The sequence below is a fragment of the Scyliorhinus torazame genome, chromosome 28 (genome assembly GCF_047496885.1).
Source record: "Scyliorhinus torazame isolate Kashiwa2021f chromosome 28, sScyTor2.1, whole genome shotgun sequence".
Lineage (NCBI taxonomy): Eukaryota > Metazoa > Chordata > Chondrichthyes > Carcharhiniformes > Scyliorhinidae > Scyliorhinus > Scyliorhinus torazame.
Genome location: NC_092734.1, coordinates 30,906,151 through 30,932,276, shown reverse-complemented (window position 1 = coordinate 30,932,276; position 26,126 = coordinate 30,906,151). Strand labels below are relative to the sequence as shown.

Below are 26,126 nucleotides of genomic sequence, written 5' to 3'. Positions count from 1 at the left end.
GCAGGATTGGCAGTTAAACGCTCCAGGATTTAGATGTTTCAGGCGGGATAGAGGGGGATGTAAAAGGGGTGGCGGAGTTGCGCTACTGGTTAGGGAGAATATCACAGCTGTACTATGGGAGGACACCTCAGAGGGCAGTGAGGCTATATGGGTAGAGATCAGGAATAAGAAGGGTGCAGTCACAATGTTGGGGGTTTACTACAGGCCTCCCAACAGCCAGCAGGAGATAGAGGAGCAGATAGGTAGACAGATTTTGGAAAAGAGTAAAAACAGGGTTGTTGTGATGGGAGACTTCAACTTCCCCAATATTGACTGGGACTCACTTAATGCCAGGGGCTTAGACGGGGCAGAGTTTGTAAGGAGCATCCAGGAGGGCTTCTGAAAACAATATGTAGACAGTCCAACTAGGGAAGGGGCTGTACTGGACCTGGTATTGGGGAATGAACCCGGCCAGGTGGGAGAAGTTTCAGTAGGGGAGCATTTTACCACAATTCAGTACGTTTTAAAGTGCTGGTGGACAAGGATGAGTGGTCCTAGGGTGAATGTGCTAAATTGGGGGAAGGGTAATTATAACAATATTAGGCGGGAACTGAAGAACCTAGATTGGGGGCGGATGTTTGAGGGTAAATCAACATCTGCCATGTGGGAGGCTTTCAAGTGTCAGTTGAAAGGAATTCAGGAATGGCATGTTCCTGTGAGGAAGAAGGATAAATACAGCAATTTTCGGGAACCTTGGAAAATTAGAGATATTGTAGGCCTCGTCAAAAAGAAAAAGGAGGCATTTGTCAGGGCTAAAAGGCTGGGAACAGACAAAGCCTGTGTGGAATATAAGGAAAGTAGGAAGGAACTTAAGCAAGGAGTCAGGAGGGCTAGAAGGGGTCACAGAAAATCATTGGCAAATAGGGTTAAGGAAAATCCCAAGGCTTTTTACACGTACATAAAAAGCAAGAGGGTAGCCAGGGAAAGGGTTGGCCCACTGAAGGATAGGCAAGGGAATCTATGTGTGGAGCCAGAGGAAATGGGCGAGGTACTAAATGAATACTTTGCATCAGTATTCACCAAAGAGAAGGAATTGGTAGATGTTGAGTCTGGAGAAGGGTGTGTCTGGAGAAGACTGGGTCACATTGAGATCCAAAAAGACGAGGTGTTGGGCGTCTTGAAAAATATTAAGGTAGATAAATCCCCAGGGTCTGATGGGATCTACCCCAGAATACTGAAGGAGGCTAGAGAAGAAATTGCTGAGGCCTTGACAGAAATCTTTGGATACTCACTGTCTTCAGGTGATGTCCTGGAGGACTGGAGAATAGCCAATGTTGTTCCTCTAACAAGAAGGGTAGCAAGGATAATCCAGGGAACTACAGGCCGGTGAGCCTTATGTCAGTGATAGGGAAATTACTGGAGAGAATTCTTCGAGCAGGATCTACTCCCATTTGGAAGCAAATGGACGTATTAGTGAGAGGCAGCATGGTTTTGTGAAGGGGAGGTCGTGTGTCACTAACTTGATAAGAGTTTTTCGAGGTCACAAAGATGATTGATGCAGGTAGGGCAGTGGATGTTGTCTATATGGACTTCAGTAAGGCCTTTGACAAGGTCCCTCATGGTAGACTAGTACAAAAGGTGAAGTCGCATGGGATCAGGGGTGAGCTGGCAAGGTGGATACAGAACTGGCTAGGTCATAGAAGGCAGAGAGTAGCAATGGAAGGATGCTTTTCTAATTGGAGGGCTATGACTAGTGGTGTTCTGCAGGGATCAGTGCTGGGACCTTTGCTGTTTGTAGTATATATAAATGATTTGGAAGAAAATGTAACTGGTCTGACTAGTAAATTTGCAGACGACACAAAGGTTGGTGGAATTGCGGATAGCGATGAGGACTGTCAGAGGATACAGCAGGATTTAGATTGTTTGGAGACTTGGGCGGAGAGATGCAGATGGAGTTTAATCCGGACAAAAGTGAGGTAATGCATTTTGGAAGGTCCAATGCAGGTAGGGAATATACAGTGAATGTTAGAACCCTCAAGAGTATTGAAAGTCAGAGAGATCTAGGTGTACAGGTCCACAGGTCACTGAAAGGGGCAACACAGGTGGAGAAGGTAGTCAAGAAGGCATACGGCATGCTTGCCTTCATTGGCCGGGGCATTGAGTATAAGAATTGGCAAGTCATGTTGCAGCTGTATAGAATCTTAGTTAGGCCACACTTGGAGTATAGTGTTCAATTCTGGTCGCCACACTACCAGAAGGATGTGGAGGCTTTAGAGAGGGTGCAGAAGAGATTTACCAGAATGTTGCCTGGTGTGGAGGGCATTAGCTATGAGGAGCGGTTGAATAAACTCGGTTTGTTCTCACTGCAACGACGGAGGTTGAGGGGCGACCTGATAGAGGTCTACAAAATTATGGGGGGCATAGACAGAGTGGATAGTCAGAGGCTTTTCCCAAGGGTAGAGGGGTCAATTACTAGGGGGCATAGGTTTAAGGTGCGAGGGGCAAGGTTTAGAATAGATGTACGAGGCAAGTTTTTTTTACACAGAGGGTAGTGGGTGCCTGGAACTCGCTACCGGAGGAGGTGGTGGAAGCAGGGACGATAGTGACATTTAAGGGGCATCTTGACAAATACAGGAATAGGATAGAAATAGAGGGATACGGACCCAGGAAATGTCGAAGATTGTAGTTTAGTCGGGCAGCATGGTCGGCACGGGCTTGGAGGGCCGAAGGGCCTGTTCCTGTGCTGTACTTTTCTTTGTTCTTTGTTCTTGTTCAATGATGAGTCAGAGTACAGGAGGGCGATGGAGAACCTAATGGAGTGGTGTAACGTCAACAATCTCTTCCTCAATGTCAACAAAACTAAGGAGCTGGTCATTGACTTCAGGAAGCAAAGTATCGTATACACCCGTGTCTGCATCAACAGGGCCGAGGTGGAGATGGTTGACAGCTTCAAATTCCTAGGTGTGCACATCACCAACATTCTGCCCTGGTCCACCCACATTGACGCTATGACCAAGAAAGCACAACAGCGCCTATGCTTTCTCAGGAAACTAAGGAAATTCGGCATGTCCACATTGACTCTTACCAATTTTTACAGATGCACCATAGAAAGCATCCAATCTGGCTACATCACGATCTGATTTGGCAACTGCTCGGCCCAAGACCATAAGAAACTACAGAGTCGTGAACACAGCCCTGTCCATCACACAAACCTGCCTCCCATGCATTGACTCGGTCTACACCTCCCGCTGCCTGGGGAAAGCGGGCAGCACAATCAAAGACCCCTCCCACCCGGCTTATTCGCTCTTCCAACTTCTTCCATCGGGCAGGAGATACAGAAGTCTGAGAACACGCACAAACAGACTCAAAAACAGCTTCTTCCCCGCTGTTACCAGACTCCTAAACGACCCTCTTATGGACTGAACTCATCTCTTCACACATCTCCTCTACTGAGTAGTACTACACTCCTGTATGCTTCACACGATGCCTGTGTCTCTGTATTTAGATTGTGTATTTATGTATGCCCTATTTTTTTTCATGTCTGGAATGATCTGTCTGGGCTGTATGCAGAACAATACTTTTCACTGTACCTCCGTACATGTGACAATAAACAAATCCAATTCAAATTCAATCTACTCGTGGATCATAAAGAATAAATGTGACCAATCAAACCCGTAGCATTTGTGCCGCACACATTTTCCCCATCTATTTATTAATGCTACACAGGGAAATTAGATTCGTCAGTGACTAGCTCTGCCTGCCCCTTTCAATCCCATCTCTCCCCAGTCCAGGCGCACACCAGTTCTGAAGGTCAGGTTGGAATCATTTGTTTCACTTTGTGGTGAACAAGGGAGACTTGGTCTGTTTCCTCAGCTGTATTTTCCTGGAACGGGTCGCAAGCCTGCAACCAGAGACCTTTAACTTGAGGCGTTCCACTCCGCATGACTAGGAGACTCTCCCACTCATACCGCCTGTCACTGGCCTGTGTTGGAAAGATACTCAGACTGTTGGCCATACCTTCCCTGGCCATCAAGGCCTGGGGTGGGACACAAACCAGCAGCTTCCGGCTCTCAGAAGCAGGGATGCCATCTCTCGTGTCCCCTGGCATGTCCCCCTCCAATCCCCAACTCACTGTAAGAGACTCCTCCAAAGCTCCATCGATTTTCTCCACCTAATCTATGATGTCCCACTTCAAACCTCCATTTCCTCTCCAAACTCCCGGAACCAGCTTCATTGCTGCTTCCCTGCCTGGACTTCTCTGCAGCTTCTGTCGCGATTGATCGCACCGTCCTTGTTCAATGCCTCTCCTCCATTAACGAGCTCAGTGGGCTGCCCATAGAACCCTCTACTGTGCAGAAGGCCATTTGGCCCATCAAGTCTGCACCAACCCTCTGAAAGAGTAATGTACCAAGGCCCACTGCCCTGCCCTATCCCTGTAACCCCATAACCTCACCTAAACTGCACGTCTTTGGACTGTGGGAGGATACCGGAGCACCCGGAGGAAACCCACGCAGACACCAGGAGAAAGCACAAACACCAAACAGTCACCCAAGGCCGGAATTGAAGCCGGGTCCCTTGCCTTGCTCTTCTCTAAACCTATTGAATCATGGCTGGGGCATCCCTGGCAATGATTTCTCTTCTTTTCCCGGGAGATTGGGGCCACCACCCTCTGCGGCAGGGCGGGAACGGTCGAGTTGTGCTTAAGCTGCATCATGGGTACATGTGACAGGCTTGACGGACCAACTGCTCTTTGTTTCCAGAGGCCCTCTCTGAATCTTTGGAAGTCCGAGAGGGCCATGGGGGCTCGCTCACTGAGTACGTTCAGGACCGGGATCAATAGATTTCTACCACATTAACAACATCAAGGGATACAGGGATAGTGCAGGAAAGTGGTGTTGAAGTAATTCGGCCATGATCTCAGTGAAAGGCGGAGTAGGCTCGAAGGGCTGAATGGCCTCCGTCTGCTCCTATTTCTTATCTTCTCTCTGCCCTCCTAAGTACCCATGGAAAACAAAATCCCACATTAAATTAAATGTTATGGGCCAGGGTTTAGAGAACCCCAAAGTGTATCATGGAGTTACCTGACCCACAACTTTTACTAGATTGTGGTATGGGGAGCACACGGCCCACTCTACAGGTGTGGTACAGCAGAAATGGAAACGTATTTTTTAAAGCAAAACAATGTTTATTCTATGAACTCAAGTTAACCTTTTTAAAACATACAGTGAACATCTTAGCAACCATTAATTCAAATACAACCCCCAAAGAATACAACACTAAGTAATCCTTTAAGTTTTCCTTTTAACATCCATAAGACTTAAAAACAAAACCTTTAACAGAAAGACATCAGATTTAATTTCACTATTGAGAAGTTACCACATTGAAATCAGCAAATGGACACTCAGAAGCTTGCAGAGATTCACACACATCCTGCTGTGATTGCGGCTTCTCCAAAACTAAAATGAAACCAAACCCACCCTGCAGCAAAAAGCCGAAAGCGAAAGTAAAAAGCTGACAGACAGCCCAGCTCCACCCACTCTCTGACATCACTGGAGTAATAAACACCCATTTCTGAAAGGTACTCTCACTACAGATATTTATATACACACCCATTTATAAACACCCATTTCTTAAAGGTACTCTCACATGACACAAAGAAAAGCAGAAGAGCTCTCCCCTGCACCCTGATCAATGCTGAACGCTCAGTGGGCATCACTCAAAATAGGTCATTTAGCTCATTGCTGCTTGTGGGAGCTTGCTGTGCACAAACCGGCTGCCGTGTTTTCTTCACCAAGACGGTGACCACACTTTGGGATGTCCTGGGATTGTGAGAGAGAGGTGCTATATAAATGCAATTATTTATTTCTACTCATTCAATGACTCGGTTAAATCCTGGTCATTTAATCCCTCGGTGCTCGTGTCCATCACTGTAATGTTCCATCTCTGTCCATCACCAGTGTTGGTGGCTCAGCTGAACGAATGTTAAGCTACAGTGAAGCGTAGATGACCTTGCACGTGAAGGAGAAGCAAGAAGGGTGCAATCAAGGGGAGTGACTTCATTTCACACACGGGGCGGGATTCTCCGGACGCCGAAATCACGTTCGGTGATCAGCCGGAGAATTCCCGTTTGTGCCGAAATCAGGGGCGGCGCCGCTTTTGCAATGCTCCGTCCCCTCCCACCTGAGGCCCTCCCCTGATGCTCCGCCCCCGATGGGCCGAGTTCCCGATGGTGTGGAACACTTAGAACATAGAACATTACAGCGCAGTACAGGCCCTTCGGTCCTCGGTTGCGCCGACCTGTGAAACCACTATTCCTATTTTTTTTCAGGAACCCGGCGTGGCGGCTGCGGACTGAGTCTAGCGCCGCCACAGTCGGGTAGGAGCCGTTTTGCGGGGACTGGGGGCACTGGTAGGGGGGTGGCGAGCCTGGTCAAAGGCGGCAGTTTTTGTCAAGCCTGCTGCAGGCCGCCGCCGTGCACATGGGCGACCACGGACCCGGCAATTCTCCGGCCGCAGTCACAGCAAAAGCCGGCGGCTCTACGCTGCGTGCCTGCTAGCCCCCCACCAGACGGAGGATCGGTGCAGCCTTCGCGCCGTTTTTCATTGGGCGTCAGCACTCTGTCTTCAAATCGGAGAATCCAGCCCACGGTTCGTGCAGTCACAAATCAGAATGTTGTGTAACAGCATCAAGAGCCACTTGATGGCGGTATTGCACAAGACATGGAAGGCAATATTCACCGGAGGCGAAGGGGAGTCTCATCCACCAGCTGGAGAGCAGGTGAAATCCCTGTTATCCCTCTTTTAGGGGAGTCCGCCGCATCATGCGTCGCTCAGGCACTTAACAGGCCAGTGGCAGGCCTCCCCCCCCCCGGGATCAAGGAACTATATCCTGATCTGGCAAAAAAACCTCCCAATCGTAGCCTTGAACTTATATTTAAGCCAGCATGAGTTCCAAGACTCCAATGTCTTTTGTGTGGAAAGGGTCTGACAAACGGCAGTGAGAAAAATGACCAAATCATCCATTTTAGGTTGATTTATTTTCAATTATTTAGTGGGATGTGGGCCTCGCTGGGCAAGACCCAGTTCCAGCAGCTCTGGGATGACTGGACCCAGGGGCACGTCATCGGCCAGGGGCTCAGCGGTGTTCTGGGCTCTGGTATTCCTCTGAGTGCTAGATCCCTGCCTTCACCTGCTGTGGATCATCGGCTATGAGGTGCTCACAGTGAGTGACCTAGAAGCCTGCCTACTACTCAATCCCACCCAGGTGCGAGTATCTGCGCTGCTGGAGGGTACAGGTGACAGATGTGACGCCTCTTCTAGGGTGACGTTTGAAAATTTCACCCTCTGGGCCACTTGGGTCAGTGGTATCCAGGGCCGAGAGGATGGTCCGGACTGCTCGTCTGATTGCTCTGTAAGGGAAGGCATTAGTAGATCACGGGGGAGAAATGATGCGAGATGTTTACTCATGTGAGGTTTCAGGAATGATTGTGTATCCTTAGGGCTTTCACTTTTGCTCACTGCACCCCACTTTGGCCTCCGCACTTTGGTGTGGCCCTGCTCCTCCCTGGCCAGCTCAAGGGCACTATGCTCATATGGGGCGAGGGTGCGGAGCTCTCGCAGCACTCTGGGTGGCTGCGCCCTCTCACAATGGTTGTGCTCGAATTTGTCCGGCGGAGAGACAGATGGGGAGCTGGTAGGCGGGCATCCTGCCAGTTTCAGATGGTTGAGGAGTGGCATGTGTGAGACTGGAGTGGGAGCAGGATTGTGAGGAGCAGAGACTGGGGGATTTGGAGGGAGGATGGAGAGAGGGCCTTGTGACAGGTGGGAAACCCATGAGGTAGCTGGGTGAGAGATCACCTTGGAGGTGCAAGGGGTGGGTGAAGGGGTGCAGCAAGAGACCAAAGATGGCAAACTTACCCTGGCCGCATGAAAAAGGTCATTCATTTTGTTTTGTCATTGCTGCCCTGTCCTCTACTGAAGGAGATGGCACTCATTAAAGCAGCAACATCCTCTCAGGTGGGGGTGGCCACCTTGCTGGAATGGGGGTACAGGAGGTCCCGGCTCTGCTGGACTGGTCAGGACACCATCCGAGAATCTTGGAATAGGTTTCTTGGCTGCCATCCCCTCGGTTGGGTTAGGGGAGCTAGGGCGTTCTGGGGAGACTTTTAAATTGAGCTCCCTACTGATTTCAGTGATTAAATTTCCCCGGGTCGAGCGAAGCAGCGGGCGACTGCTTAGAGTGCGGTGTGATTCATATGAAGAATAAAACATTCGTTTGAGAGGGTCAAAAGTTTCAATAGATTTCCTGTCGATACCGCTGGCAAGATTCGCACTGTGTTTCTCACTCGTTTTTGTTTCTATATGCAGTCTTGGGCTTGTGTTTATATATACTGGTGTCCTTGGCTTTTGTTTTTTATACACTGGAATCCTGGGCATGTGTTTATATGCAGTATTGGGCATGTGTTTATGTACACTGGAATCCTGGAAATGTGTTTCTATGCAGTATTTGGTTTGTGTTTATATACACTGCTGTCCTCGGTTTGTGTTTATATACACTGGGGTCCTGGGCATGCGTTTCTATAGCTGGGGTCCTGGGCTTGTGTTTATATGGACTGGGTCTTGGACTTGTGTTTATAAACTCTGGGACGTGTGTCTCAATACACTCGGATATTTGGCATGAATCTCTACAGTGCCGTGATCTGCAGCAGGATTGTTCACCTGGGAACAATATTCATCCCTCCACAGACATCATCTAATTTAGCTGCTGATTCTCTGAAATTCTCTTGTGTGTAAATCAGCATGTGTGTTCTACTTGATGACATTAAAATACTTCATTTGACTGTGGAGCCATTCAGTGCTCTTTTGAATGAGAAAGGTTTGGTACAAATAAATGTTGATTCTTTCGAAGTGACCAAGGCCCAAACCGTTCTCTGGGCTTCTTCCTGCAGAACTCTAGGACTGCTTCAGTGGACTTCCCACATCATTACTCTTGGTTGTTGAGTCAGTCCATATTACCCGAGGTTCCAGATTACACAGAATACGTCAGATCATTTGGCGGCCGTAAACAGGGCGTGACGGAATGCAAAAGTTGGGAATTTTCCTAATTTTTGGTATCCAAACAAGAAGGGTCAGAGGTAAGCAGGTCTTCGGGATTTTGTGGGTTGAATTCAGAAACAGAAAAAGTCGATGCCAGCCCCAGTTCACTGTCTGTGTGGAGTTTGCACATTCTCCCCGTGTCTGAGTGGGTCTCACCCCCACAACCCAAAGATGTGCAGCGAAGGTGGATTGGCCACACTAAATTGCCCCTTAATGGGGAACAAAAATGAATTGGGCACTTAAAATTAAAAAAAAGAATAAACAGAAAAAGGTTTAGGATTGTTTTGGGAGTTGTGTACAGGCCTCCAGTAGCAGCTGTCAAGTGTTAGACATATTAATGCAGAGCTTAGACCAACCTGTAACAAAGGCAAAGTAGTTTTAATGGGGGATATTAACTTTCATTATAGGCTGGGGAAAGCAGATCAGATTTCTTGACTGGGTCTGGTGTAGTTTCCTGCAGCAATATGTACTAGAGCCAACAAGGAGGCAATGTTCTATCAGATTTAGCAACAGAAATGGGTCTGTTTACACTATTAAGGGGCAAGATCTCTATTTGAGTCAAAGGATAGTTATGGCCAATTAAGAGGGAAGGGACAACGTAAAACTAAAAGAAAACGTTATACAAAAATGCAACGATTGTTGGCGGCACGGTGGTTAGCACTGCTGCCTCATGGCGCCGAGGATCTGAATTCGATCTCAGCTCTGGGTCACTGTCTGTGCGGAGTTTGCACATTCTCCCTGTGCCTGCGTGGGTCTCAGCCCCACAACGCCACCGTGCCAACCCAAAGGCTCATCCGATCTAAGCATATGGGATCCAAACCTAGTTAAGCTGCAGCAAAGGGCTGTGGGAGACAGATGTTTCTGTGACTTGAAGGCTGCTTCCTGCAGGTTTGCACAGTGCTCTCTTTATTCGGTCCCTTGCTTTTTGTGGTATGTCTCAATGATTTAGACTTAAATGTAGGGGGCATGATAAGAAGTTTTCAGATGATACAACAACTGGTCGTGTGGTTGATAATGAAGAAGAAAGCTGCAGGAAGCTATTCAAAGATTGGTCAGAGGGGGCAGGAAAGTGGCCCAATGGAATGTAATCCAGAGAAGTGTACGGCAATGCATTTGGAGAGGAAAAACAAGGTAAAGGAGTACACAATAAATGGTAGGATATGGAGACGCACAGATTGAGGGACAATGGAGTGCATGTCTGAAAATAGCAGGACAGGTCGATAAGGTAGTCAAGAAGGCATACAGATGACTCGGGTTCGATCCCGGCCCCGGGTCACTGTCCGTGTGGAGTTTGCACATTCTCCCAGTGTCTGTGTGGGTCTCACTCCCACAAGCCAAAAAGAGGAGCAGGGTAGGTGGCTAGGCCACTCTTTTGAGGTCCACCAACAAAATAGAAGAAAGGAAACAAACTTACGTACAAATCAGGAAAGGGCCGCTCTTGTTAGGGGCACTGCCCGAACATAACAAGGATCAGCGGAAACTTAAAAACATCAAATAAGAGTGCAATCAAAGGGGTCAATAAAGCACCCAACCCCTGCGGTGCCAATGGGACACAGAAAGCCTCGATGGTGCCCGTGGACACCACATGAAAAATGAAAATCGCTTATTGTCACAAGTAGGCTTCAAATGAAGTTACTGTGAAAAGCCCCTAGTCGCTACATTCCGGCGCCTGTTCGGGGAGGCTGGCTCCCTTTCTAAGGATACCCGGCCGCAAATGCAGTCGTGGAAGAATGGCAGACAATAAAATTGCCCCTTAATTGGAAAAAAATAATTGGGCACTCTAAATTTATTTTTAAAAAAGGCATGCAGAATACTTTAATCCAGCACTGCAGTCCGAAATAAAAATGGAAAGTGCTGGAAAAGCTCAGCAGGTCCGGCAGCATCTGTGGAGAAATAAACAGTTAATGTTTCAAACTCAATGTGACTCTCCCTCGGAATCAGAAATCTACAAATCAAAAGTTCCATTACTTGCGTGGGAACTCAATTGTATTCTAACTGGGCCCTGCATGAGCCAGGGAAGCCATTGCAGTTTTGCAATTAGGCTAAAACGGTCAGTCAAATTTATTTACATGTAAGGTAATTATACAGAAGCAGACAAACAAAAGAACTACTTAGTTTTTCCAGAACAGTCTGTCTTTATTTTATGAAGAACACCTTCCTGCATTGACCAAGATCTAGTGTATAAGGGCAGGGAGGATATGATGGAACTGTATAAAATGCCAGTTAGACCACATACAATGCTGGTCATTGCATTACAGGAAGCATGTGATCATAATAGAGGATACAGAAAGGATTTACAGGGGGTGTTGATTTGATTTATTGGCACATGTACCGAAGTACAGTGAAAAGTATTTTTCTGCGGCCAAGGGAACGTACACAGTACGTACATAGCAGACAAAGGAATAATCAACAGAGAACACTGACAAATGGTGCATCAACAGTGACTGGTTACAGTGCGGAACAAGGGGCCAAACAAAGCAAATACGTGAGCAAGAGCAGCCCAGGGCATCGTGAATAGTGTTCTTACAGGGAACAGATCAGTCAGAGGGGGAGTCGTTGAGGAGTCTAGTAACTGTGGGGAAGAAGTTGTTCCTATGTCTGGATGTGCGGGTCTTCAAACTTCTGTACTTTCTGCATGATGGAAGGGTCTGGAAGAAGGCAAAGCCTGGGTGGGAGGGGTCTACGATAATGCTGTCTGCCTTCCTGAGGCAGCGGGAGGTGTAGACAAAATCAATGTGAGGGTGGCAAGCTTGTGTGATGCATTGGGCTGAGTTCACCACACTCAGCAATTTCTTGCAATCTTGGGCCAAGCAGTTGCCATACCAAGCTGTGATGCAGCCGGATAGGATGCTCTCTATGGCACATCTGTAGAAGTTTGTGAGCGTCGATGCAGACATGACAAATTTCTTTAGTTTCCGTAGGAAGTAGAGGCATTGTTGGGCTTTCTTGATTGTTGCATAAACGTGAGTGGACCAGGACAGACTGTTGGTGATGTGGACCCCCAGGAACCTAAAGCTATTGACCATCTTCACTTCGGAGCCATTGATGCAGATTTGGGGGGGGGGGGGGGGGTTCGTGCTACGCTTCCTGAAGTTGATGGTCAGTTACTTGGTCTTTCTGACATTTAGTGAGGTTGTTTTCGGTACACCATGCAACCAAGGGATCTATCTCCCTTCTGTAGTCTGATCCGTTGTTGTTTGAGATACGACCCACCACAGTCGTATCATCCCCAAACTTATAGATTGAGTTGGAGTTAAATCTTGCCACACAGTCGTGTGCGTATGGGGAGTACAGTAGAGGACTGAGCACACATCCTTGCGGGGCCCCGGTGCTGAGGACTATGGTGGAGGTGCAGTTGCCTATCCTGACAAAATGCGGTCTGTTGGTGAGGAGGTCAAGGGTCCAGCTGCACAGGGAGGGGTCAAGTCCAAGATTGCAGAGTTTGGTTAGAAGTCTTGTCGGGATAATGTGATGTGTTGCAAGGAATGGTGATTTTTATTTTTTTTACTGTGAGGAGATATTGGAAGGTGGGAGTTATTTTCTTTGGAATAGAGGAGGCTGATTGGAGGTTTAATTGAGTAGTATAAAATTATAAGGGACCTACGCAGTGGATGGGATTGTCCATTTTCTTAGCAGAGAAGTCAATAACCAGAGACTGTAAATTTAAAGTAATTGGTAGGATTAGAGGGGTGTGAACGTGACATGTTTTCACGCAGACAGTAATTGGGGTCTGGAACTCTGTTTGAAAGGTGGTCGAGGCAGAAAGTCTCATCATATTTTTTTTAATAATCAAGACGTGTGCTTGAAATGCTGTAACCTACAGAGCACAGGACTAGGAAAATGAGATTAGACCAGGTGGGTCTTTTTCTGCTGACAGCATCACAATGGAGAGAATGGGCTCCACCCGTACAGTAAATCTTTCTACATTTAGGACTCTCCTCTACGGTGCTAGATCAATTGTTGATTTTGAATCTGGAGATTGAGAGATTTTTGAGGACCCGTGTTATTCAGCAAGGTGCAGTGGACGGATTCATAGATTATCATAGAATTTACAGTGCAGAAGGTGGCCATTCGGCCCATCGAGTCTGCATCGGCTCTTGGAAAGAGCACCCTACCCAAGGTCAACACCTCCACCCTATCCCCACAACCCAGCAACCCCACCCAACACTAAGGGCAATTTTGGACACTAAGGGCAATTTATCACGGCCAATCCACCTAACCCGCACATTTTTGGACTGTAGGAGGAAACCGGAGCACCCGGAGGAAACCCACGCACACACGGGGAGGATGTGCAGACTCCGCACAGACAGTGACCCAAGCCGGAATCGAACCTTGTACCCTGGAGCTGTGAAGCAATTGTGCTATCCAACATGCTACCGTGCTGCCCAAGATCAGCCACCTCATCGACTGGCGGAACAGGCTCAAGGCTCTGAATGGCCTCCTCCCCTTCTACTTCCCCACTGCGAGTCTGTGTGTGTGTCTATTTATACTGGAGGGTCTAGCCATCAAAACATAAGAGCCTAGGGCAGCATGGTGGCGCAGTGGTTAGCATGCTTTCTCAGGGCGCTGAGGTCCCAGGTTCGATCCCGGCTCTGGGTCACTGTCCGTGTAAAGTTTGCACATTCTAGCCGTGTTTGCGTGGGTTTCGCCCCCACAACCCAAAGATGTTCAGGTTAGGTGGATTGGCCGCCCTAAATTGCCCCTTAAATGGAAAAAGTGAATTGGGTACTCTAAATGTATTTAAAAAAACAGAGAGCCTATAGGTATAAAGATTAGATGGATTGGCGAAGCTAAATTATCCCTTAGTGCCAGGGATGTGCAGGTTAGGTTACGGGTTTATGGCGCTAGGGCGGGGTGGACATGAGTAGAGTGCACATTCGAAGGGTTGGTGCAGACTCGATTGGCTGAATGGCCTCCTTCTGTACTGTGAAGATTCTTTTAAAAAAAAAAAAAAAAAATTCCCAATTAACGGTCAATTTAATGTGGCCAATCCACCTACCCTGCACCTTTGGGTTGTGGGGGCGAGACCAAGGAAGACACAGGGGTAATGTGCAAACTCCACACGGAGTGTGACCTGGGGCTGGGATCAAACCTGGGTCCTCAGCGCTGTTAGGCAGCAGTGCTAACACTGCGCCACTGTGCCGCCCATTGCACTGTAGGGATTCTATGATTATAGCAAGAGTGAACAGTGAAAATGTAAAGAATGGAGGGTTTAAAAAAGCATCCAATGTCATCAAAGTGCATTATGTGAAAAGTGCTACATAAATGCACCTTGCCTAGATCCGTACTAGTCTGAAAACGCCCGATCTGGGAAGCTAAGCAGACTGTGGATTGGTTAAGTGCTTAAATGGTGAGACACCACCAGCTGCAAGAGGTTTTAAGTACTTAACCAGTCGAGTGTCTGCTTAGCTTACCAGATCAGGGCGTTTTCAGACTGGTATGGATGTCAGCAAGGTTCAGATGTGTGGCACTCTTGCCCAAGAGCCAAACGGTTGTAGGGTCAATCCCTCCCCACCCCACAGCAGGATTTGACCACAAAACTTTCAGCCCTGACTGTCGGGATGCCCGCTCAGGTATAGATAAAAGATCGCACAAATGCATACCATCACTGTTGGAAGGCGCACTGAAGTTAAAAACTCACCACTATTCTTAGAATTCCCCCGGTACCAAAAAAAGGTCGATATTCTAAATGGTGACCAGGGATTCTCACTCCCCGACTCCGATGCAGGCTTCAGTGAGTGCTATTCAGGTCAAACTATATTTTCAAGTTATCCCCTGGTATAACCCATACCTTCACCGAAGAATTTTACCTACTTACCCCTCAGTAGCATTGATATCCTGGGTCCTGCTTTGCTAAGTAAGTAAAGTAGGCTAATAACCACTGTTTCAGGTTAAAACTTAAGTTAATTTTATTATTATATATTTTTTTCTTTTTAAAAGATGCAATCACTGTCTTTATAGGAAAGTAAAAAGATCTCGTTTCTGGATCCTTCTGGTTGGTTGAAGGGATCTTCAGGCCCAACTTGACAATCAATCTTCTTTTTAAAATCTGGTCTTCTTTAGATGTATTCGCTGATGAGCTCGGTTGCTGTGTCCTATCTTTCCCATGTACCGAGCTGTGAGAGCTGGTTCTGCTGGCTGTTCCCTTTCTTCGGGTTTATATATTTTTCTAACAGTTATCTAGTTTTTATGACTTTATTGTAAAGTATCTCTTGATTCTCTTTGATTGTAAAAAGTATCTTTGATCTAAACATTCTAATCCAACTAAGTATTCATTTTGACATAACCTCATCTCATAGATCTGATTACAGTGTGTCCTTTGTGATGTTCAAAATGCTTTGACTTCAAGAGGTGTTACTTTTAATTCCTGTCATTTCTAGTTTTATTTTCCAATTGTGTTCTCAGCTCATAATTTTGACTTTGATTTTGGCTTTAAATTATGTTTCTCGTAGACTGATAGTCTCCAGTTTTCTTTAATTTACCTGGTAATAGCAAATTTTCACACCTAGAATTCTCACCAAATTCAACTGAACCTCATCCATGCTTTTCCAGATGTTTACTAAAATAGTTACTTTCAATGAAGGTGTGAGCCATTGTTTTTGGCTTCATTCAAAATCCTGTTTGTCTTGTTTGCTAAGCCTGCTTGACCAGGCCTTCCTTCCCAGTGGGCGCCTTGGTGCGGTAAGGGGGCAGGCAGTGATTGCTGGTGCCCTCGAGGCTGTCCATGCCCCATGGGCACCACAGGGATCTGGGTGCGGTAAGGGGCAGGCAGTAGGTGCTGGTGCACCCAAAGCCGCCCATGCCCCATGGGCAACGCAGGGACCTGGGTGCGGTAAGGGGGCAGGTTGTGGGTGCTGGCGCCCTCGAGGCCGTCCATGCCCCATGTGCACCGCAGGGAGCTGGGTGCGGTAAGAAGGGGGCAGGTTGTGGGTGCTGGCGCCCTTGAGGCCGTCCATGCCCCGTGGGCACCGCGGGGACCTGGGTGCAGTAACTGACCCATTCAATCGCATTTTGTTTTGATGTTTTACGTTTCCTTTGAGATTCTGTTCAATTTGGGAGCAGCATGGGGGGGGGGGGGGGGGGGGGGGGGGAAGGGGTGGGCACTTATTTAATTTAGGCCACAGTTTGTCCACGTGGAGACCCATAATAATAATAATCTTTATTAGTGTCACAAGTAAGCTGACATTAATACAGCAATGAGAGAGCACGTTAATGATGGAAAGGTATACACCGCAGGGCAAGAGTTATAGCTGGGGGAAGGGCAATTATGATGCCATTAGACGTGACTTGGGGGGGGGTAGGGTGGAGAAGTAGGCTGCAAGTGTTGGGCACACTGGATAAGTGGAGCTTGGTTAAGGATCAGCTACTGCGTGTTCTTGATAAGTATGTACCGGTCAGGCAGGGAGGAAGGCGTAGAGCGAGGGAACCGTGGTTTACCAAGGAAGTGGAATCTCTTGTTAAGAAGAAGAAGGAGGCCTATGTGAAGATGAGGTGTGAAGTTTCAGTTGGGGCGATGGATAGTTACAAGGTAGCGAGGAAGGATCTAAAGAGAGAGCTAAGACGAGCAAGGAGGGGACATGAGAAGTATTTGGCAGGTAGGATCAAGGAAAACCCAAAAGCTTTCTATAGGTATGTCAGGAATAAGCGAATGACTAGGGAAAGAGTAGGACCAGTCAAGGACAGGGATGGGAAGTTGTGTGTGGAGTCTGAAGAGATAGGCGAGATACTAAATGAATATTTTTCGGCAGTATTCACTCAGGAAAAAGATAATGTTGTGGAGGAGAATGCTGAGACCCAGGCTATTAGAATAGATGGCATTGAGGTACGTAGGGAAGAGGCGTTGGCAATTCTGGACAGGCTGAAAATAGATAAGTCCCCGGGGGCCTGATGGGATTTATCCTAGGATTCTCTGGGAGGCCAGGGAAGAGATTGCTGGACCTTTGGCTTTGATTTTTATGTCATCATTGGCTACAGGAATAGTGCCAGAGGACTGGAGGATAGCAAATGTGGTCCCTTTGTTCAAAAAGGGGAGCAGAGACAACCCCGGCAACTATAGACCTGTGAGCCTCACGTCTGTAGTGGGTAAAGTCTTGGAGGGGATTATAAGAGACAAGATTTATAATCATCTAGATAGGAATAATATGATCAGGGATAGTCAGCATGGCTTTGTGAAGGGTAGGTCATGCCTCACAAACCTTATCGAGTTCTTTGAGAAGGTGACTGAACAGGTAGACGAGGGTAGAGCAGTTGATGTGGTGTATACGGATTTCAGTAAAGCGTTTGATAAGGTTCCCCATGGTAGGCTATTGCAGAAAATACGGAGGCTGGGGATTGAGGATGATTTAGAGATGTGGATCAGAAATTGGCTAGCTGAAAGAAGACAGAGGGTGGTAGTTGATGGGAAATGTTCAGAATGGAGTTCAGTTACAAGTGGCGTACCACAAGGATCTGTTCTAGGGCCGTTGCGGTTTGTCATTTTTATCAACGACCTAGAGGAAGGCGCAGAAGGGTGGGTGAGTAAATTTGCAGACGACACTAAAGTCGGTGGTGTTGTCGACAGTGTGGAAGGATGTAGCAGGTTACAGAGGGATATAGAGAAGCTGCAGATCTGGGCTGAGAGGTGGCAAATGGAGTTTAATGTAGAGAAGTGTGAGGTGATTCACTTTGGAAGGAATAACAGGAATGCGGAATATTTGGCTAATGGTAAAGTTCTTGGAAGTGTGGATGAGCAGAGGGATCTAGGTGTCCATGTACATAGATCCCTGAAAGTTGCCACCCAGGTTGATAGGGTGGTGAAGAAGGCCTATGGAGTGTTGGCCTTTATTGGTAGAGGGATTGAGTTCCGGAGTCAGGAGGTCATGTTGCAACTGTACAGAACTCTGGTACGGCCGCATTTGGAGTATTGCGTACAGTTCTGGTCACCGCATTATAGGAAGGACGTGGAGGCTTTGGAACGGGTGCAGAGGAGATTTACCAGGATGTTGCCTGGTATGGAGGGAAAATCTTATGAGGAAAGGCTGATGGACTTGAGGTTGTTTTCGTTAGAGAGAAGAAGGTTAAGAGGAGACTTAATAGAGGCATACAAAATGATCAGGGGGTTAGATAGGGTGGACAGTGAGAGCCTTCTCCCGCGGATGGAAATGGCTGGCACGAGGGGACATAGCTTTAAACTGAGGGGTAATAGATATAGGACAGAGGTAGGTTCTTTACGCAAAGAGTAGTGAGGCCGTGGAATGCCCTACCTGCTACAGTAGTGAACTCGCCAACATTGAGGGCATTTAAAAGTTTATTGGATAAACATATAATGGCATAGTGTAGGTTAGATGGCTTTTGTTTCGGTGCAACATCGTGGACCGAAGGGCCTGTACTGCGCTGTATTGTTCTATGTTCTATAAAGTGAGTGGGGTGAGTGTTGCCTTGCGGCACTTACTATCCAGTTGCTGCTGTCCACTCGGTGAAGACGCTCGCCCGGCGATTGTTGCTGCCCCTGTGGCGTGAGGTGGCCGTGAGCCCGAGGCCTCCCTCCCGCCAAGGCCGTCATCCCGGCAACGCCCCGCCCCCGGGCTTCGGCCCCGCCTCCCGGCCTCCCGCCCCTCGCTCCGCCATCGCCGTTACCCCGGCAACGCCCGGCAGCCAATCACCTGCCAGCCGGACAACTTCCGGCGGGCTCGCACCAGCCGCCGCCGCTCCCCCATTGGCCGCCCGGCCATCGCGCGCGCGGCGCTTCCCAACCGCCACCTGAACTCCAGCGGAAAAGTCAATGACCGGGAGTAACCCGGCTGCAGCTGGGCGGAAGATGACATGAGTGGAAGGGAGTCGAAATGAGGGGAGATTGATGTGAGGGATAGGAGAGGGGTGATGATGGAGATGATGGGGCGAGGGGGGGATGGGATGAGGGGGAGGGGATGATTGGGGGGGGAGGGGGGATAGGTGTGATGAGGGGTGGGGATGGGGGTGATGGACGGGAGAGGGGGGATGAGGGGATGGAGGTGATGTGGGAGGGGGAGGGGAGGGGGGGATGAGGGGGTGATAAGGGAAGGGAGAGGGGCAGATGTAGGAGGGGGAGGTGAGAGAAAGGAGGGGGAGGTGAGAGAAAGGAGAGCGGAGATGTGGGCAAGAAGGGAGGCAGAGGAGAGAGGGAGATGATGGAGGAAAGAGGGGGAGCGAGATGAGGGAGAGGGACGGAGAAGAGAGCAGGAGGGAGGAGAGATAGGAGTGGGATGAGGGAAGGAAGGGGGTAAGGGAGGGCGAGGGAAAGGGAGGTGGTTGAGGGGTAAAAGGCTGATAAGGGGGGCGGAACAGGTGGTGAGGGGGAGTTTGGGGAGAATTTAGAATGAGAATGCTCCTAATGTAGTTAAACACAATCGGCCAGACAAAACTGACAGAACAGAAGCTGGTTTTCTCGGTCGAGCTGCTAATGATTGAGGGCATTCACACAGCACGTCACACATTCCACTCCCACAAGATGGTCAATTTAGTCAGACCTGTCTGGTGAGTGTGAGCTCCAGCTGCCAATATGATTCATAGTAAAATACTGTGTGCCAAAGACAGGGGGAAGGGAAGGGACGGCCGTAATGGGGAAGTGAGACTGCAATTCTCAAACACACATGTGCAGATTATGTTGGCAATCCTGGGCATTGGGTTTGAGGCCTTGCCCACTGGTGGCGATTTGTTGGGTTTTGGATGTGCTGGAGCTCCGGGCGGGGGCAGACATCCTGGCCTTTGCCTCTCTTGGGCTGGAGATCGACTGTACTGCCCACACGGTTCAGCTTGGCTGGGCGACTTGATGGAGTTTTTGCACCTCAATGTAAATGTAAATCGCTTATTGTCACAAGTAGGCTTCAAATGAAGTTACTGGGAAAAGTGTCCAGGGATGTGCAGGTTGAGTTACGGGTAGAGAGTGGGGTGGGCGGGGGAATGGACCTGGGTAGAGTGCTCTTTTGGAGGATCGGTGCAGACTTGATGGGCCAAATGGCCTCCTTCTGCACTGTAGGGATTCTATTCTATGCTGAAATGACGTTCTGTTCAATAATCTGCAGTCCACAGACTGTGGGTACAGTAAACATTGGGTGTCGGTGGGGTAGCACGGTGGCACAGTGGGTTAGCCCTGCTGCCTCACGGCGCTGAGACCCCAGGTTCGATCCCGGCTCTGGGCCACTGTCCGTGTGCAGTTTGCACATTCTCCTCGTGTTTGCGTGGGTTTCGCCCTAGAAGCAAAAAATGTGCCGGGTAGGTGAATTGGCCACACTAAATTGCCTCTTAATGGGAAAAAAAATGAATTGGGTACTCTAAATTTATTTAAAAAAACATTGGGTGTCAGTCCCACCCAGGGCAGGCAGTGGGCTTAGTGCCACCGGTGCAGTGGCCACTGCTGGGATTGCTTCATAAAGTCATGGAGTTTTACAGGCCGAAGAGAGAGGCCCTTCGGCTCATTGTCTCGAAGAAGTGGACCTAATAAAAGGATGGCGCCCTCACAACCGGGTTTGTGGGGTCCGGGGAGCCGGCTCAGTCAAGCAGGACCTGGACAGATGAGGGATGTGGGCAGGGGTGTATGTGGTGAAGGCAGGCAGCTCTGTTGCCAAGGGGGCATCCATTGCCATCATGAAGGCCCTGCCTTCATGTCCTCTGTCCTATCCTTGCACCCAGATCCACCCGTGGCCGATGAGTGGTGGCAGGCAATATAAATGACCATAATCATAATCTTTATTAGTGTCACAAGTAGGTTTACATTAACACTGCAATGAAGTTACTGTGAAAATCCCTAGTCACCACGTTCTGGCGCCTGTTCGGGTACATGGAGGGAGAATTCAGAATGGCCAATTCACCTAACAGCACATCTTTCGGGACTTGTGGGAGGAAACTAGAGCACCCGGAGGAAACCCACGCAGACACGGGGAGAACGTGCAGACTCCGCACAGATAGTGACCCAAGCCGGGAATCGAACCTGGGACCCGGGCGCTGTGAAGCAACAGTACTAATCACTGTGCTACCATGCCGCCCACTGTGTTACCATCGGCCTGGTAACAATGTTTTGGGAGGCCAATCCTACTGAGCGCAGTATCTTCTTTACCAAGATGATGTCCTGTGCTAAATGCTGTTTTACATCAAGATCTCCATCTTGGCCACCTGAGGATCTTTGGCGCCTGAACACACAGCTATAAATCACCCTCTTCGTATTTAGGGTGGAACTGAAGATGCTAATGGGCATGTCGGGGCGTAGAGCTGTTGGCTGATGCTGTTAATCTCATGCAGACACTGACAGTGTTTCCAGGAAATCCAGTTGCTCGGTATTACCTCTCGGTTTCTTTTTCTCGGACTGCTCCCCCACCACATTTGCTGAAAATGCAGTGAGGCTGTGAATCCTGACTGGCGGTACGGTTACCAGACAGTTATAGCACACACCTTCTCAAACGTAACACTCTTCTAAAGAAATGTTTATTCATCGAGGTGGATTGCGTAGACAGTGATCTGTAAACTTTGGCCATGAGACCAGAATTGGGATGGGGGGGGGGGGGGGGGGGGGGGAATAAAGATATAGATAGCCACTAATAAATTCTACAGAAACTACAAAGAGTGTCGTGAACACAGCCCAGTCCATCACGCAAAGCCACCTCCCATTCATTGACTCTGTATGTACCTCCTGCTGTCTTGGGAAAGCGGGCAGCATAATCAAAGACCCCTCCCACCCCCCCACGCGGATTATTCTCTCTTCCATCGGGCTGGAAATACAAAAGTCTGAGAACACACACTAACAGATTCAAAAACAGCTTCCCTGCTGTTACCAGACTCCTGAATGACCCTCTTATGGACTGAACTGATCTCTCCCTGCATCTTCTGTACTAAGTAGTACTGCACACCGTATGCTTCACCCGATGTCCATGTACTTACATTGTGCATTTATCGTATGTCCTATGTTTTTCATGTATGGAACGATCTGTCTGAACAATACTTTTCACTCTACCTAGGTACACGTGACAATAAACCTAAATCCAAACCAAATTCAATTGGGAATTCAGGAGAACAATGTGGAACTCTCTACCACAGAGATATTTGAAGTGAATAGTACAGGTACGGTTTTGGCCTTTTGCCATTTTTTACCGACTGTAAATATGGCAGTCAGTGAGGTTGCCCTCCTTTCTCTAGGTATCTATACTATATTGCTCAGAGTCGCCAGGTATCAAATGATACCACCACAAGGTTCAACCGGCTATCAATCAAAGAGCCAAACACCAGTTAGTTAGTTCAAGATCAAGGGTACTTTATTTACACACCCAATTAATCATGCAACATAAACACTACTAGTAACTACACCTATTGACTATGACAACCTGTACTTAACTTCAGGCACCCGGCTTAGGTCAGAGGAACAGTGGCCGTTGTTCGATTCTGGATCTATCGGGTCTGCAGAAGTAACTGCTGCTCAGCTAAGCTCATCCGTCTGGTAGCGGGTGTTGAACTTGCTTCTGGTGGTGCTGCACTTGGAAATGGACGTTGCCAGAGCGCCAGGTCCAAGAGAGGCCAAACACATGGTGGATTCTCTTTTTATTCTTGGGGGTTTTCGTGCTCTTTTTTGGGCAGTCCTTCAGTTTGGACCCCACTAATTGAGCGATTCCTGATCATTGCGTTCGATTCGAACCAATAAATGGGCGGGTGCTTTGATGGCTGGGCGTGTCCCAAGCGGTCATTGACCCTGTTGTTTACGCTTCCCTAGTACAGGGAGTGGCGCCGAAATGTCTGGGACTGTACCGGTCGCTCAAGTACCAGTCCTTTGTCTGCCGGAGATGGGCCATCAAATGCTAATCGGTTGGGGTTTCGATACCGTTTCGATATCCCAGATGGCTACAGGCCCCCTTAATGAAGGATGGATATACTTATCATTGAGAGAGTGCAGCGGTCGATCGCCAGGCTGATTCCTGGGATGGCGGTTCTGACCTATGAAGAGAGGTTGAGGAGACTGGACCTACAAACTTCTTTAGGGCGAGACAAGATAGATGTGGAAAGGTTGATATGAGGTGCATGTGAATTAACAGGCAAGCTGTGTCGAACAGTCACATTGCACAATAAATGACAGATGCAACCAAGATAGAATCCGCAGATTTCTCAATAACCCACCATAACATCAGTAATCACTGTGAATCAACCAATCTCACTGGAACATTGCAGAACCTTACCAGAATTTGGCAAAGTGTCAGGTTATATAGACAACTGGCATGTAACACTCCAGTTGCACAGACCAGTTTGCTCGAGGAATCATGGGCCTCATTCAGCTGGGATGTGACTCCAAAGAAATCGGGACACCATTTTAAAAGAAATTTAGAGTACCCAATTTTCTTTTCCAATTAAGGGGCAATTTAGCGTGGCCAATCCACCTACCCTGCACACCTTTGGGCTGAAGGGGTGAGACCCATGCAGACACAGGGACAATGTGAAAACTTCACACAGACGGTGACCCAGGGCCGAGATCGGACATGTGTCCTTAGCGCCATGAGGCAGCAGTGCTAACCACCGGGACACTATATGGGACAGCATGGTAGAACAGTGGTTAACACTGTGGCGTCATATTCAGAATTCAGAATGTCCAATTCACCTAACAGCACGCCTTTCGGGACTTGTGGGAGGAAACCGGAGCACCTGGAAGAAGCTCATGCAGACACGGGGAGAACGTGCAGCCTCCGCACAGACAGTGACCCAAGCCGGGAATCGAACCTGGGACCCTGCCGCAGTGAAGCAACAATGCTTGCTCCTGTGCTGTCCATGGGGAAAGCTCAGTGGTTATGTGAGAGGGAAAGGAATAGAACAAAAAATAAATGAGGTGAGAGCAAGAGGGCGGGAGGAGGTTTGTGTGCAGCATAAACACTATTGCGTCAAGTGGCCTGATTCTGTGCTCTGCATCCTTACAGATGACTGGAGAGAATCGTTCGTTACAGGCACAGCACAAGGTATGATAGGGTGGTGCTGTTTTTTTTTTAGCTCTGAAACATCAGGCGATGCTGAGTAATCCCGGCTGCCTTGTCAATCCCCCTCTTCCTTCCTCCCTCCCCCACGGCTGCCGAGACAAGGCCTCGCTCCCCAGCAATTACAGTTTCAGTGCAATGACTTTGAGTAACCTTTCGGAGGGAGCCAATCTGCAGCAGGCAAATCAAAGAGCGGAGGCCTCTCTGAGAGGGTGGAGCCTGCCTTCTGGTGACTCAGACTGAAGCGATTCAGACTCCTGAGCGTACCGCTGGGCTGGGATAAAACACGCCACCCATCAGCACAGACCTAGGAGCCTTTGCGGCAACTATTATTATTACAGCTACAAGATCTCAAATGCAAGTGATCAATAAAAAGTGACCGTGTAGACCTCTGGTCCCATGTTAATTGTACATATTGGGATCACCACAATACAATGCTTTTGTGCTGAATCACCCTGCTGGCGAGCTTATTTATGGTTCTAATGTCACCGTGAAGCAGTTGACCTTTTTTTTCAACCTTTACCTGTTTCACTGTCAGACACATTTGAGCAAACTCACATACAGGCTGAAGCTGCTCCCATCCTAATTGTCTTCAAATCCCTCCCTTCCCTATCTCTGTAATGCCCTCAAGGCAGAGGCGGACTTACAGTTTGTGTGGCCCTGCTCTCACCTTCATTTCTTTTTTTGTTTTTATAAATTTAGTGTACCCAATTAATTTTTTTCAATTAAGGGGCAATTTAACACGGCCAATCCACCTACCCTGCACATCTTTGGGTTGTGAGGGCGAAACCCACGCAAACACGGGGAGGATGTGCAAGCTCCACGCGGACAGTGACCCAAAGCCGGGATCGAACCTGGGATCTCAATGCCGTGAGGCTGCAGGGCTAACCCACTGTGCCACCGTGCTGCCCCCCTTCATTTCTGACTCCCCCGCCACCCCCACCCACCACCCTTGCCTGCTCCGCTGAGCGGTGGACCTCACCCCGTCGTGGCTTTCGCCGCCTAGTTGCAAACCTCCTCGTCTTTCGCAAATGCGGTGAAACCTCAGCAGCCTCTGCCTCTCCCTCCTCGGAATATAAACATATTCTCTCACCATGTCGCTGGCTAGGCCCCTGTTGCTCACCCCTAATTGCCCTCGAGAAGGTGGTGGTGAGCTACCTTCATTAACCGCTGCGGACCATGTGGTGTAGGTACACCCACTGTGCTGTGAGGGAGGGAGTTCCAGGATTTTGACCCAATGATGGTGAAGGAACGGTCGATGTGTTTCCAAGTCAGGATAATAAGTGGAGAGTAGTATGATGGGGCGGTAATTGGCCAGGTTGATTTGTCATGCTTTTTGTGGACAGGACATACCTGGGCAATTTTCCACATTGCCGGGTAGATGCCAGTGTTATAGCTGCACTGGAACAGCTTGACTAGAGGTACAGCAAGTTCTGGAGCAAGAGTCTTCAGTACTATTGCCGGGATATTGTCAGGTTCCATAGCCTTTGCAGTATCCAGTGCCTTCAGCCATTTCTTGACATCACGTGGAGTGAAATGAAATAGCTGAAGACTGACATCTGTGATGCTCAATACCTCTGTAGGAGACCAAGATGGATCATCCACTCCGCACTTCTGGCTGAAGATTGATACAAATGCTTTCACCTTATCTTTTGCACTATTGGGCTGGGCTCCCCTATCATTGAGGATGGGGGTATTTGTGGAGCCTCCTTCTCCTGTTTGTTAATAAATTGCATGTCATGATATGCAAACATGCAACCAATGAACACTCGGAATAGGACACAACCAATGGGCAGTCAGGCCACTCAGAGGTGGCATCACCACAAGGGAGCATGACATAAACACTATAAAAGGGATGGGGCACTCACACCCTGTCTCTTTCCACAGACAGACATCTAGAGAGTTAGGCAGGGTTGATCAGCAGCATCACACCCCAGCACGTGGCTTAGAGCAAGCTGGTACAGTTAGACTGAGTTACTACAGTTAGCTTAGCAGAGAGTTGAACTCATTTGAGAACTGTGTTAACAGTTCAATAAACACGTTGAACTCATTTCAGAGTCTGGAGCATCCTTTAGTTAAGACTGCATCAAGTAGCAG

The 26,126-nt window shown here is 48.5% G+C and overlaps 1 long non-coding RNA gene across 1 annotated transcript; it reads left to right on the top strand.

Moving 5' to 3' along the window:
* Positions 1-19,422: 19,422 nt before the first annotated feature.
* On the top strand, positions 19,423-24,248 carry LOC140403648 (uncharacterized). Its single transcript, XR_011938370.1, has 3 exons — positions 19,423-19,566; positions 22,041-22,143; positions 23,976-24,248. It is a non-coding gene; the product is annotated as an uncharacterized lncRNA (long non-coding RNA).
* The last annotated feature ends 1,878 nt before the right edge of the window (positions 24,249-26,126 follow it).